The sequence below is a fragment of the Colobus angolensis genome, unplaced genomic scaffold (genome assembly GCF_000951035.1).
Source record: "Colobus angolensis palliatus isolate OR3802 unplaced genomic scaffold, Cang.pa_1.0 Scaffold101, whole genome shotgun sequence".
Lineage (NCBI taxonomy): Eukaryota > Metazoa > Chordata > Mammalia > Primates > Cercopithecidae > Colobus > Colobus angolensis.
The window spans coordinates 4793038-4805798 of record NW_012111031.1 but is presented as its reverse complement, the minus strand read 5'-3'; positions in this window follow the sequence as shown (position 1 = coordinate 4805798).

Sequence of the window (12761 nt, the reverse complement as noted above, 5' to 3'; positions counted from 1 at the left end):
AAAATGATTTCGAAGGTAGAATTATGTCCCATGAAATCTATCAATCAAGTGTGAAAGAAAAGAAGACATTTTCAGTCAAGCAAAGTCTCGCAAATCCTCCTTCTATAGACTCTTTGTCAAGAAGCTGCTGGAAGACGTGCTCCACAGAGTAAAAGAGTAAACCAGAAAAAAGGAAGTCAATATAAACAGGAAATAGCTTCACAGGAGAAAAATATAAGGGAATCCCTAGGAGACTGGTTAAAAAAATAATGTCCTTGTGCACCAGGCCTAGAGCAGTGAATCCTAAATTAGACTTGAGTAAAAAAATTTTTTTAACATTGCCAGATTACCTGATAATTTGTTTAATATTGAAAGGAATTTTACATTTCTGATAAATAGCAAATGACAAAATGAGGCAAGTGTTAAACATAATCAAAAACACATAATAAAGGGACACAATCATAGCATTCTATGCAGCTCAGCTATGAACAACATAACTGTATTGTGTGATGAAAGAAGGAAAGCAGGGATAGAGGGAGGAATGTGTATAGTAACAACTAAGCCTTTATTTGCCACAATAGTGAAGGGAATCAAATGTTACCCAAATGTCTAAAATCCTGAAAATCAAAATTCCAAGTGTTGACATTCTGAAAGCTGAATTCTGGGAGAAATGATTAGTGTATTTTTGGTTGTGCATAGGATAGTTGCATCATGTTTGTTGCATCATGTTAGATAGAACTATTGTCATGTTATTGTCTTTATTTGGAAATTAAATATGGTTTAAGGAGGAGCATATGGATGCCAAGCTGACAAGGGGTAAACTTGCGGACTTTAGATGTTGACTGGACTGGTTTAAGAAATACCTAGAAACCTGGTAAAGCACTATTTTGGGTGTGTCTGTGAGGCTGTTTATAGGGGAGATTGGTGTGTGAGCCTAACTAGGACTAGGTGGAGAAGACCTGCCATCAGTGTTGGCAGGCACCATCCAATTGGCCTGGTGCCCAGAGAGAACAAATACACAAGGCAAACTGGTTCTGAGAGCTGGGACAGACTTTTCTTCTGCTGCCTTTGATCATCAGAAATTTGACTCCACAAAAAGTGCGTTATCACCAAGTTGACTTTGTGTGTCAGCATTGTGTGTGTACATAATGTTGAAACTTCTTCAATAAATGAAGAGTTTTTTTTTTTTTTTTTTTTGAGACGGAGTCTCGCTCTGTCGCCAGGGCTGGAGTGCAGTGGCCGGATCTCAGCTCACTGTAAAGAATCTCCATTAACATAACTAGGTCTTTCCTCTTCCAGGTCCTCCCAGTCTTGAAGAGATTTGATTTTTTTTTTTTTTTTTTTTTGCAGGTCTGCATTTGTGAAAGATAAAATTTCTCAAGATCTGGGCTATTTGAGCAAAAGCATATGCAGTGGTGACTCACTGCACTCTATAAGTCAATGCCATTTGTGCAAATTAACTATACCTCATAATAGCTATTAATGTACTGCTTAGTATGTGCTAGACACTTTTCTAAGTACTTATATGCATTTTAATCCACTCAAACACCCATTAAGATGGGTACTATCACTATCCTCATCCAGATAATATATCTGAGGCACAGATATATTAACTAATAAGCCCCAAAGACATATGCCTATCATGGAGCTGGGGTATCGTCCAGGCAGGTGGATCCAGCACCCACTCTCTTAACCACTACACTTATCACCTCACAAAACAACTGTATATGTTCTTCATGGATATAAATTTATACAAGAATGTTTATTAAACTCCCATGGGACAAGGAAATATTAAACAAATGACAGTAACTCCTAATGTGCGGAGAGGTGCATGGGGAGAGGAGGGTAATTGTAATGGTGACTAGGGATGAAGGAGAAAAACAGTAACATAAATTTTAGAGGACCAATGATGACAGCACTGATATACTGTGAATTAATCAGCATGGTGTCATGCACTGATTAACTCAATTCTGTGTCCCTATGTTGAAAGAAAACAAACATAAAGATGTTTTTAAAAGAAGAAAAATGCTACAATGCTAATTAAGAATAGGATATGTTGGCAACTAACGTAACAGCTTCCCAATAAGTTCAGAGCAGCTATAATAGATTCACTTTCAGAATTGGGGCAAATTACTCTTTCTTTGCCTGAGCTCCAGAGGAAATTGTCTTTCTTGATAAAAGAAAAGGACATAAGTGTACAAATGAATGGCTCACCCAGCCCATCAAAGATCAAACATGTACATCTTAGAGCCCTTCTTTCTCCTGTTCCATGTCAGGGCTTTTAGGGAGTGCACATTCTGAGATATGTATCATGCCACATCATTTCAAAGGCACTCAACTTAAATTGAGTCGTTCCAACACCACTGAACAACACTATTATAAAAGGCAATGTAGCACTTAATTTTTTCCTGTGTGGTCCACACTATCTGATACGTTAATAGTTTTTTTCCCAGAGTCTCACTAAACTTTATGTTCCATATGGATAGAGACCATAGCTTGTGTTATTGTGCATGTTCCACATTCCATCACTTGGGAGTAGACACCAAATTGGCTAATAATTTGTTGTTTTTGAGACGGAGTCTCGCTCTGTCGCCCAGGCTGGAGTGCAGTGGCACGATCTCTGCTCACTGCAAGCTCCACCTCCCGGATTCACGCCATTCTCCTGCCTCAGCCTCCCGACTAGCTGGGACTACAGGTGCCCACCACCACACCCAGCTAACTCTTTTGCATTTTTAGTAGAGACGGAGTTTCACCCTGTCAGCCAGGATGGTCTCTGTCTCCTGACCTCATGATCCACCCACCTCCCAAAATGCTGGGATTAGAGGCGTGAGTCACTGTGTCCAGCTAATATTTTTAATTAAAGAGAAAAATTAAATATTTTAGTAAAGTCTAAAATACAGGGTTCAGAACACCACCACCACCCTGCTGCCAACCTTTGTGCATGCGCACACACACAACTGTAACAGAAAGTGTTGAGATAGTTAATAGATGAAGTTTAAAGACAAAGTGAAGACAAACTATTAAAAACAAAACTTAAAAGACAAAGGAAGCAGGGCTGTAGGCATCTGTTGCTGAAAATGAGGGAGAAGACATGAGACATGCTGGGTGTCTTCCCCACGACAGCAGGATGGTCAGTCACCATTCCAGAGCACTGCATTCCAGAAAATAAATGCACAGTGAAGAGAAAGTGAAGATGCCATTGCTAGCTAAATGTACTCAATGTAAAACAACAATTCTGCGTGTGTGTATACACATATATATATATATAAATATAATTTCTCATCATGTCCATCTGTTAAGCAGTAACTGAGTTATACCTTTTAGGAAGCCAGAAGTTGTCTCATAGTTAACTTGTGCAGAAAATTCCAGGTTTGTTTTCAATATAAAATCCTATTGTCTTTCTGATGGATCATAAATCATCAGATTTTAGAATTTCTTTGTGGTTCTGAATATTGACTTTTGAGTCACTGGATAAATATAAATATATATTTATATAAAAAATATATTTAAAAAAATATATATATATATATCCTTTTTGTCTATTGTCTACCCCTTCTATTGCCCAGAGTACCTGGTAAAGCAGCTCAAAAACTCTGGGCAAAGGACCTTGGCACATTTGAAGATGTGTAAGCAAGCGGGAAACACTTGGCTGGATTTTACCTTTCTTCCACTTACCTTACAACGGCAACTACAAAATTCTCATTGAATGGATTGAGCAGCTATCTGGTTTGATTGTAGCTTCAGTGAATCTGTGCCTCAGACCTCTGTGGAATTGCTATTTCATTGCTATTTGCAGCAATGTTCTACAGTAATCACAACTTCTGTCCCTATGGCAACCACAGACACCTGAGATGTTACTGCCTCTTTTTTGCCAGTGGAAAAAAACATAGTTAGAAAAGAAAGAAATATGGCTAGTGGCTCTTTCTACCTTATTAACCTGTTTCTTGCTCTGAGTTGCGCATTTTCAATTAGGAATCCCTGAGCTGAACTCAATAGCTGCATGCACAAGCATGCCATCCATTGAGCAGGTACAAATGAGAGACAAATGTATAAATTGTATGCATGATTACCATCTTCTGGATATGAACTGAAGAATATATGTCATGTGTGTGTGGGACAGATAAAGGACATCCTCTGGCCAGGACTAATTTACTTTTGCTGTGTTCATTATCATTTCTCCTTCAATTTTAAGTCCTTCTCATTAGATCAGTACTTGTCTGAGGGTGATTTTTTGACTGACTCACACAGGGACTTTTATTAAAAATGTGACATCGTAAATTTCACAAGGACCTGTTGAGTTAGAATGCAGAATGAAGGGCATAATCCACATTGTAAATAACTTTCCATTTGATTCCCATGAATGTTAACATTTGAGAACCATTGCAGTAGGTGACCTTTGAGAGAAAGAATCTTATATTACTCATCTTTGTATTCAAGGCTTCTTGTGTGATGCTGGTTAAGTTTTTTTTTTTAAATATGGCCTGTTCTCATGATATTGATCAGCATCATATCATCACCAATATCTCCTGAGAGTCCATGGGTCAGGCTGATCTCTGTCTTCTGTAAGAGTCTACAGACTATACTCAAGGGAGATTCAGGTGCAGGTAAAATTAGATGGGATGTTGTTTCTCGGATTGGTTCTAAATATAACTATACATTTATTACCTGGTCTTTAAGAACATATGTTTGGGACATTATAGTTCATATCCTATAACCTTGTTGGATCTCAAGAGGAAAGATCTATTTTCGCCCTTGCCTTTACTGACTTTAGATGACTACTCTAAGATTTTTGGAGGGTGCCAATGAGACTAGCCTCTGGGCTACACAAACAGAGATAAACCTGTTTGCAATGAGTGCAGGATCTCTGGTCCATTCTTGTTGCTAAGTGGGAATACCCTGCCTTCACTGACACTGCCCCGGAAGTTTGCACAACAGACAAGAGTCTGAAAAATGAGACCTGCAGCACACACTGACAAGTGTATTCCTTCAAAGAGAGGAATTAATTGATCCTGAATATTGGGCCCAGACACTCAAAAATCTCAGTGTATTCACTACTAAGGATGATTATTACTTTCTCTTTGTGTGAGTCTACAAAGGATCCAGGATAATTCTCCTTGTCCTTTGTCATTTCAGTATGTTTTTTCACACAGAAACATACAGTTTTCAGAAAATTAAACTAATGAGATTCAAATTAGTGCATTATTTTTAGTGTCCTTTGGTTAAAAATCGGGAAAACACTGATGTGTGTATATTAGTATGTGGAGGGGGTGGGTAGAGGAGAAATGAGAGAGAAAGAAGAGAGAAGCAGGGTGGTGTTTTCCATACCCACAACCATTTCAGGATTTCTGGAACTTCAATCCAGCAGGTGGACCACCAGGACCTTTTTGTGTGACAGATTCTAAGGAAAAAATGGTGGAGGAGATTAGAGGCCTGAAGGTAGATACTTGGATGTTAGGATTAAGATTTTTGAAAAGTGAATACCTAAAAGTAAGGACCTGCCACGATCCCTGGGAGACTGATGGGAGCACGGGAAGGTTCAGAGAAAAATGGAAGACAAAAACCTGTTGGGCTCGGAACAAGATTTTTGGAAAAAAGAAAATATATAGGAGTGGAGTAGCTGCCACTTCTTGGTATTAAAATAACCAGGGTCATTGCAGGAAGACCCAACGTGAAAGAAAAGTGTGGGTAAGCAGAAGTTGAGCATGGCAGGGTGTGGGGGAAGCAGGTAGTAGGGCAGGAATACAAGGAGGGCCAGCTTAGGGTTATAGGTAAGGCAAGGTCGCTGAGGTGGCTAAGAACCAGGACTTCGGTGCATAGCAGGCAAGGCAGCAGGAGCCCAACTGCTGAGGATAGTCACCGAGGAGCCATCTGGAAAGGCACTGCATCACCAGCACAGCTGGAAGGCTCTTTGGACCAAGAAATTTCAGGAAGCCCTATCTGGACTCAAAGGATACTCATTCCCTGGTATTTAGAACTTACAGGCTTTGCACCTTCTAACCTTTTGCTGTCCTTCTGCTTCCCTTCCCCTCTGAACAGCCCAATCACAGAATATTCCACCATGAAAGTTGAGCTTCCAATTTAGCAATGGTTGCTTTGCTTCCCTGGCTTCCTCTTTCTCACCCATCTACTCATGCTGTTTTTCTTCGGCTTGATGCTTCCTGTGGCCTCAACCCACATTGCCTTTTCTGCATTCACTTCAGTTGTCTTCAAGTGCAGGTGACTCGACCATCACTATGGCCAAAGAGTAAGGGTGGTTGGTTTTACCACTGTGGTCTTGGATGGACACACGGGGATAAAATCGGGATTTAAGTGAGATTTGTCTTCATTGCCCCTTCCCTATATTAACCCCATACACTGTACAATTGACAAAAATGATGTCTTGCCCGATATCACACCTCTAAAACAAAAATAAAGCTTTGTGGCATAATAGGAAATGTCATTATTTCCCCTCAGGTGCCAGCCAAGTTTGAAACAGAATGGATGTTCTATATTTGCACTTTGTTGTCTTTACTTTGTCTTGTAAATTATCCAGTTTTTCTTTCATTGTTGTCTCCTGTGGCCTTCAGGAACAGATGTTTCTTTTGAGCATCTGGCAGCTCTAATCCTGAAGTGTCAACTTAAAGGGACATTATTTTGTCTAGCAGCTCAGACACCACACAGATACAGCTTAGGAGGATTGTATGTGCACAAAGCAAGCCTGCATATGCACATGCACCCACACAGGCACGTATATCCCACAAGCCTGGAATTATCAATATGTGTGAGTCACCCAATAGAATAAGAGAAACAATAAGGAAATGTAGAAGTTGTATTTCTCACAACATTTCTATTTTCAAAGCTGTTTGAATAACGGTTTTAACTTAGGGTATTGTCTCCAGTAAGTGCAGCAGAACTAGACGCTCCAAGGTCAGTTGGGCTATGTTTGTCTAAGATGAGACTAATGTTCTATGCTTTGTGTGTAGTATCCTTTGTTATGGTCTTTAGTACATTGTGAGCCTTTGTTGCCCTGACTGTCTATTGGCCTGATAACTTCAGGAAAGTTTACAGTAATTCCAGGATCTTTACTGAGGTATAGATTTTAATGACCATTATCCTGAGTGTACTTTGAAATAGTTTCCCTCCCTTAATATGTCATTTCTTGTATTCCTTTACAGAAACATTTAAGATTGGTTGACCCCAAGGTATGTGCTCTTACTTCATACACAGTACTTCTTTTCATGGACTATTTTAAAACACAGAATATTAATCAAATGTAATGGGACTTTTTTTCTGTAATAGTTAACATTTTAACAATATTTTAGGTACAACTATTAGCAAATATGATTTCCTACATTTTAATTCTAGAAAATATCTCCCTGTATACTAATTCCATAAATATGGAATGAAAATATCAGAAAGGATTTCCTACCACTTACAGACTTAAAGGTTTTCTGTGCATTTTATCCCATGGTTTCTTATTTATTTTACATACATACATACATGCATGCATTTATTTATTTTGAGACAGAGTCTCATTCTGTCACCCAGGCTGGAGTGCAGTGGTGCAGTCTCGCCTCACTGCAACCTCCACCTCCTGGGTTCAAGTGATTCTCGCCTCACCCTCCCAAGTAGCTGGTATTACAGGTATATGCCACCACACCCAGCTAATTTTTGTATTTTCAGTAGAGACAGGATTTCACCATATTGGCCAAACTGGTCTCAAACTCCTGACCTCAAGTGATCCACCCACCTCAGCCTCCCAAAGTGCTGGGATTACAGACTAAAGCCACCATTCCCCGCCTCCCTCAGTTTATTTATTCAAGTATATGACTTCATTGAGGTCAATGTTCTTTACTATTAGTGCTTACTTAATTTAGAGAGTTTGTTTTAAGGCTTCTGCCCAGAGATAAGCTGTATTTCCCGACCTCTCTTGCATCTAAGTAGAGCTAAGCAGCTCAATTGTGGCCAGTAAAATGTATGTGGAAAAGGTGTACCCCACTTTCAAACGTGACCCATAGAAATCTCCTATGTAATCCTTAATTTTCTGTCTTCTCTCAACTTTCAGCTGGATTTCAATGCCCAAGGTGACTTTGAAAGTCTCATGTTGAAAGTGAAGATCTCCATCAGTCTGAGTCTTTCAATGCCTGTGAAGAATAATTCTCCCAAGGATTGACTGGATTTTATATAAGCAAGACACAAACATATGTTTAGTCTTCTTTGTCTACAAATGTTAAGCTTAAAGGTCTGAGAAAGTTTTGTGTTTTTATGCTTTCTAATCTCTCCAGGATTCAATTGTATTTAATACCTTTACATAATAAGACTGTAACAATGCATGCATTGTTACAGAGATAATTCATTACATGAGGGTCTTTGTCAAACCACTTGACAAACCCTAAGGTACTTACTCCTTGTGTTTTATTTCAGGAATGGGAATGTAGCTCTCTACCTCTCTGGAGTGTAAAGAATCTTTAAGCAAAGCAGGGGAAAGAGTTCTTCAGTAATCTGGAAGTTTTCCCGGTTAAGCCAGTATTACCAAGTACTACTAGCCTGGACCATTTTTACCCTGGGTCACAGGATTTCTTGTAACGACCTTAAAATATTATAATTACGTTGCAATTGAAAAACAGATGTTCATCACTTCTTGGCCTTTTGGCTAAGATCAAGTGAAAAACAGATGTTCCGAAGTGGACACAAGTGCGTGTGCATGTGAACGAACACACACACACACACACTCCTATTTCTTTCTGCCATCATGCATTTTTACCTATAGCCACACCAGTGAGACATACAATATCTCATCCTCTTACGGTTAGTTGTTCCTAAACATTTATTACAATGTTAACTGTTGGGGTAAATTATGTACCATTTTCAGGAAGCAATGTGTATTTTAAAATAACCCCATTAGTATAGATTGATATAGTACAGTAGATTGATTAAAACCATGAGGCTTGGAATTTCAGATCAGTTTTTGAATAACCTTGCTGCCACTTACTGCATGACCTTGATCAAATTACTTAATCTCTTGGAGCCTCGGATTTCTTTGGCTGCAAACCAGAATAACTTAATCATTGGATTACTGTGAGGATTGGATTAAACAATACCTCCAAAGTGCCCCCTCCCCCCAGTTCTCAGTACTATTGGAAGCACTTAACAGATGTGGTTACTATCATCCAAATGGTTTGACTTTTATAACTGTAAGTGTAACATTACACACAACACGGAAGACAAATCCAATACTTATTTTTCATATGTGAAACCAAAAAGTCTATCAAGAAAAGAAAATTACCTTTTCAAAAATAGAAGCAGTGTCCAAGGAAAGAACAGGGGGGTCTCCCTAAAAATGTGAAAACTGGAAATGTGAGATACCATTACAAGGTCTATGACTTACTTTGATGTATTTCATCATAATCAGTGCAGTATTATGTTTGAGCTGATTAAAGTTTAGAGGCAGCCAGTTGGCCTTATACCTAAAGGGCCATGTTCCAGGGGCAGTTCCTACAAGTCATTCTGTTGGCCAATCTATACAACTAGAATAACTTTTTCTTCTAATGAGAACCATTTCTAATATTCATCACACTCAATAATGTCACTGGCTCTATCAATAACACTTAATGACACATTGCTAGCATGCTAGAAAACAAAATGAATTTTCATTGATAGAACCAGTGACATTGAGTGTGATGAATATCAGAAATGGGTTCTGATTAGAGGAAAACAAAGTTATTCTAGTTGTATACATTGGCCAAAATTATTTAGAGATACTCTCTACCCCTGCAAGAAAAGGGTATAGGAATCCACCCAGGCTAGTACCCTTCATCCTGGGGATGAAGTCCATAGCTTGATCCCTAATCAATTCCATGTCTAGTCATTGGTTTAGGATAATTCTGACTATAGGATGCCAACTACATAAGGACACGCTTGCTTAAGAAATTTTGTTGGCCTGAGTGAAATTTTGAAACAGGAGCAGAAAGCTGGAATTTTATTGAAGCTAGAGATAAAAATATGATGAAGAAAAGGTGTTGAGCATTCTTTGCTACTGAATATTTACCTAACAAATGTGTCCCTGTGTAGAAAAATTTCACTGCAGACTTGCTGTCATTATAACTTGATAGCAAGGTTATCAGAAGTTGTAGCTGGATACCAGAAAGAACCACACAACTATGCATGAACAAATTGACTACATCAGTTCACAACACACTTTCTGCCATCTTCTTTTAATTCTCTTCAATAGCCCAAGGACTTCCATAATAATCATGGAGCATCCTATCTGGTTGTCCATTTACTAGATTGAAGCCTATCAAGCAACATAGCCTAATGGCTCAGAGCTCAAGCCCTGCCACTTACTAGACATGATAACTGGCAAATTATTTAACCCTCCTGAGTTTCTGCACTGGAGAAATGGTCTAATAAAAGTGCCTACCTAGATAGATTATAATAATTAAATGATACCCATAAAGAACTCATAACCATTTCTGCCACGTCTCTCTAAGTGCTAGAAATTATTACTTCCCAAATTCTCCACCAAACATAGTCTGGAGAGGTTACAATATTGGTGGGCACCTCTGATTATTGTTCAATGAAGGCTACTTTTCTTGGCAATCATGTTACAATTTTCTTTGTGTCTGGAAAACCCTTGAAAGGATTCTGTTTGAGCTCTGTCATCATGAGCTGTCATCATTTTGATGCACCTGAGGCTCTGTCTGCTATCTGCTATCTTCAAGCTGGAATCTCCCCAGTTTCCTCCTTGGTACACACAGGTCAACTCACTCCCTTATTCTAAAATCACCTTTTCATTTTGAAGTGCTCCTTTTGCACTACAATCATGGAATGGTCCCACTTCCATAGTCTAGCAGACTTCCTGCTTTTGAGGACAGCAAGGTGAAGGAGAAAGAAAAAAAAAAAAAAGTATCACTAGAGTACCTTTTTTTTCTACCTACTCCTAACCCCCAGAACTTAGGCTGCAAGAGTGGTAGGAAAAGAGTGGAGCAGGGGGGAGAGAAAATGTGAAGTGAAAGGTAGCATAGAGTGCACTGAAATCAGTCAGCACAGTTCTTCTTCCTTGGACTGCATTTCCATGAATCAGTATGTCATTCTCCTTCCTTTGGAGGAGTCTCTTTTTTGTTGTTTTAACTTCAGAATTTTAGATTCCTGTGTTTTGACATACACAGCTTTAATAGGCAATCTTTTTGAGCCAAATATTTATCCCAGACTTCCAATACAGTGTTTCTCCCTTTATTAAAACTTAAAAGATAGATAAAATTCACACTCATAGAAAAAAAAATGTCTAACAATACAGGAAATCAATAGAGCAAATATAAGCCATCACCAAGCAATACACCTATTTGTTCAAAGTTTTTTCTTCATTTATTTGACTGGGAAGGGGAAACTAATATTTATTGTGCTTCAGGTATATGCTGGACATGGATAAGCCCCATGATATTTTCTTGAGATGGGTATTAACACTATCCCTTTTGTGGATGTGAATATTGAATTCTGGAGGTTAATCTGGACAGAGACACAAGACATAAGTGACAAAGGTTTTATTGGACCTTCAAGCCTATATCCTTACCAGTGTACCACACTGCTTCCAAAGTCATTTTTAAGTGAAATAATCCAGGTATAGAAAGACAAATACTGTATATTTTCACTTACATGTGGAATCTAAATCAGGCTCCAAGAACCACAGAATCAACTGGTGTTAGCGGATGGACGGTGGGGGTGGGTGGGGAGATGAAGGTTAAAGGGTATAAAATCTCAGGAGAAATAAAGGTTATTTTTAGATTTATTACACAGCATGGAGAATATGGTTAATATTAGATTTCAAAATTGCAAAGAGTAAATTTCAAATGTTCTCACCACAAAAAAGGTATTTGAGATGAATATGTTCTTTATCTTAACTATTTCACATTGTCTTCATAAATCATAACATCACTTTATACCTCATAAATCTATACAATTATAAATTGTCAATTTACAGTAAAAAGATGACCTTCACTAACATCTGCATTCAGAAACATTTCTTTTTCTAATGTTGACTAACCCTTCTATGGTTTTTTAAAGTGTTCTCCTCTCCCACCAGAATTGATGATGAGTCTGAGAAAATGAACCACTCATCTTGGCTTCCGGCTCAGGTACTCTACTCTCCCCATTTAAACAACAGTCTGAGACATTTTCTAAAACCGAATGCTCAAGGTAGCAGCAGTGTGTCCCAACCACACGTCTTATCCTGTAGCCCCTCCCAAGATGTACAAAAGCAAAGCCTACAAACCTATGGAAAAAGACAAGTGTTCTAAAAATACATCATCAGCTGAAAGAGTGAGAGCTGTTTTTCAGGTGGTGCTAAAATGGGCTATTGAAAGTATTTGTTAGAAATGTCAGACTTTGAAAAGCAGTGATAAAAATGCGGATCTGAATTTGCCAGAGAGAATTGGATTTAGAAGGCTACGGAAATTATTAGGAAGTTATGTTTTAAGTGACCAGCTTTTTATACGTCTTCTTTGACAGTGATTTGTGCGTAAGCTTCTCAAGTAGTTAACCAAAAGTCCTCACAGATATTTTTAATACAATGAACCCTTCAAGCTCTGATTTGTCAGAACTGAGAGAAACAGCAGGGTGCATTGACTTGAGGCAGCTCCAGAATAATACAAAAATGTCTGGGCTTGCAGTGAGCAACTGTAGAGCTGATTTCAGTCTTTAGAAAACTTCTAATTACAATAATAATGGGAGACTTCAACACTCCACTGTCAACATTAGACAGATCAACGAGACAGAAAGTTAACAAGGATATCCAGGAATTGAACTCA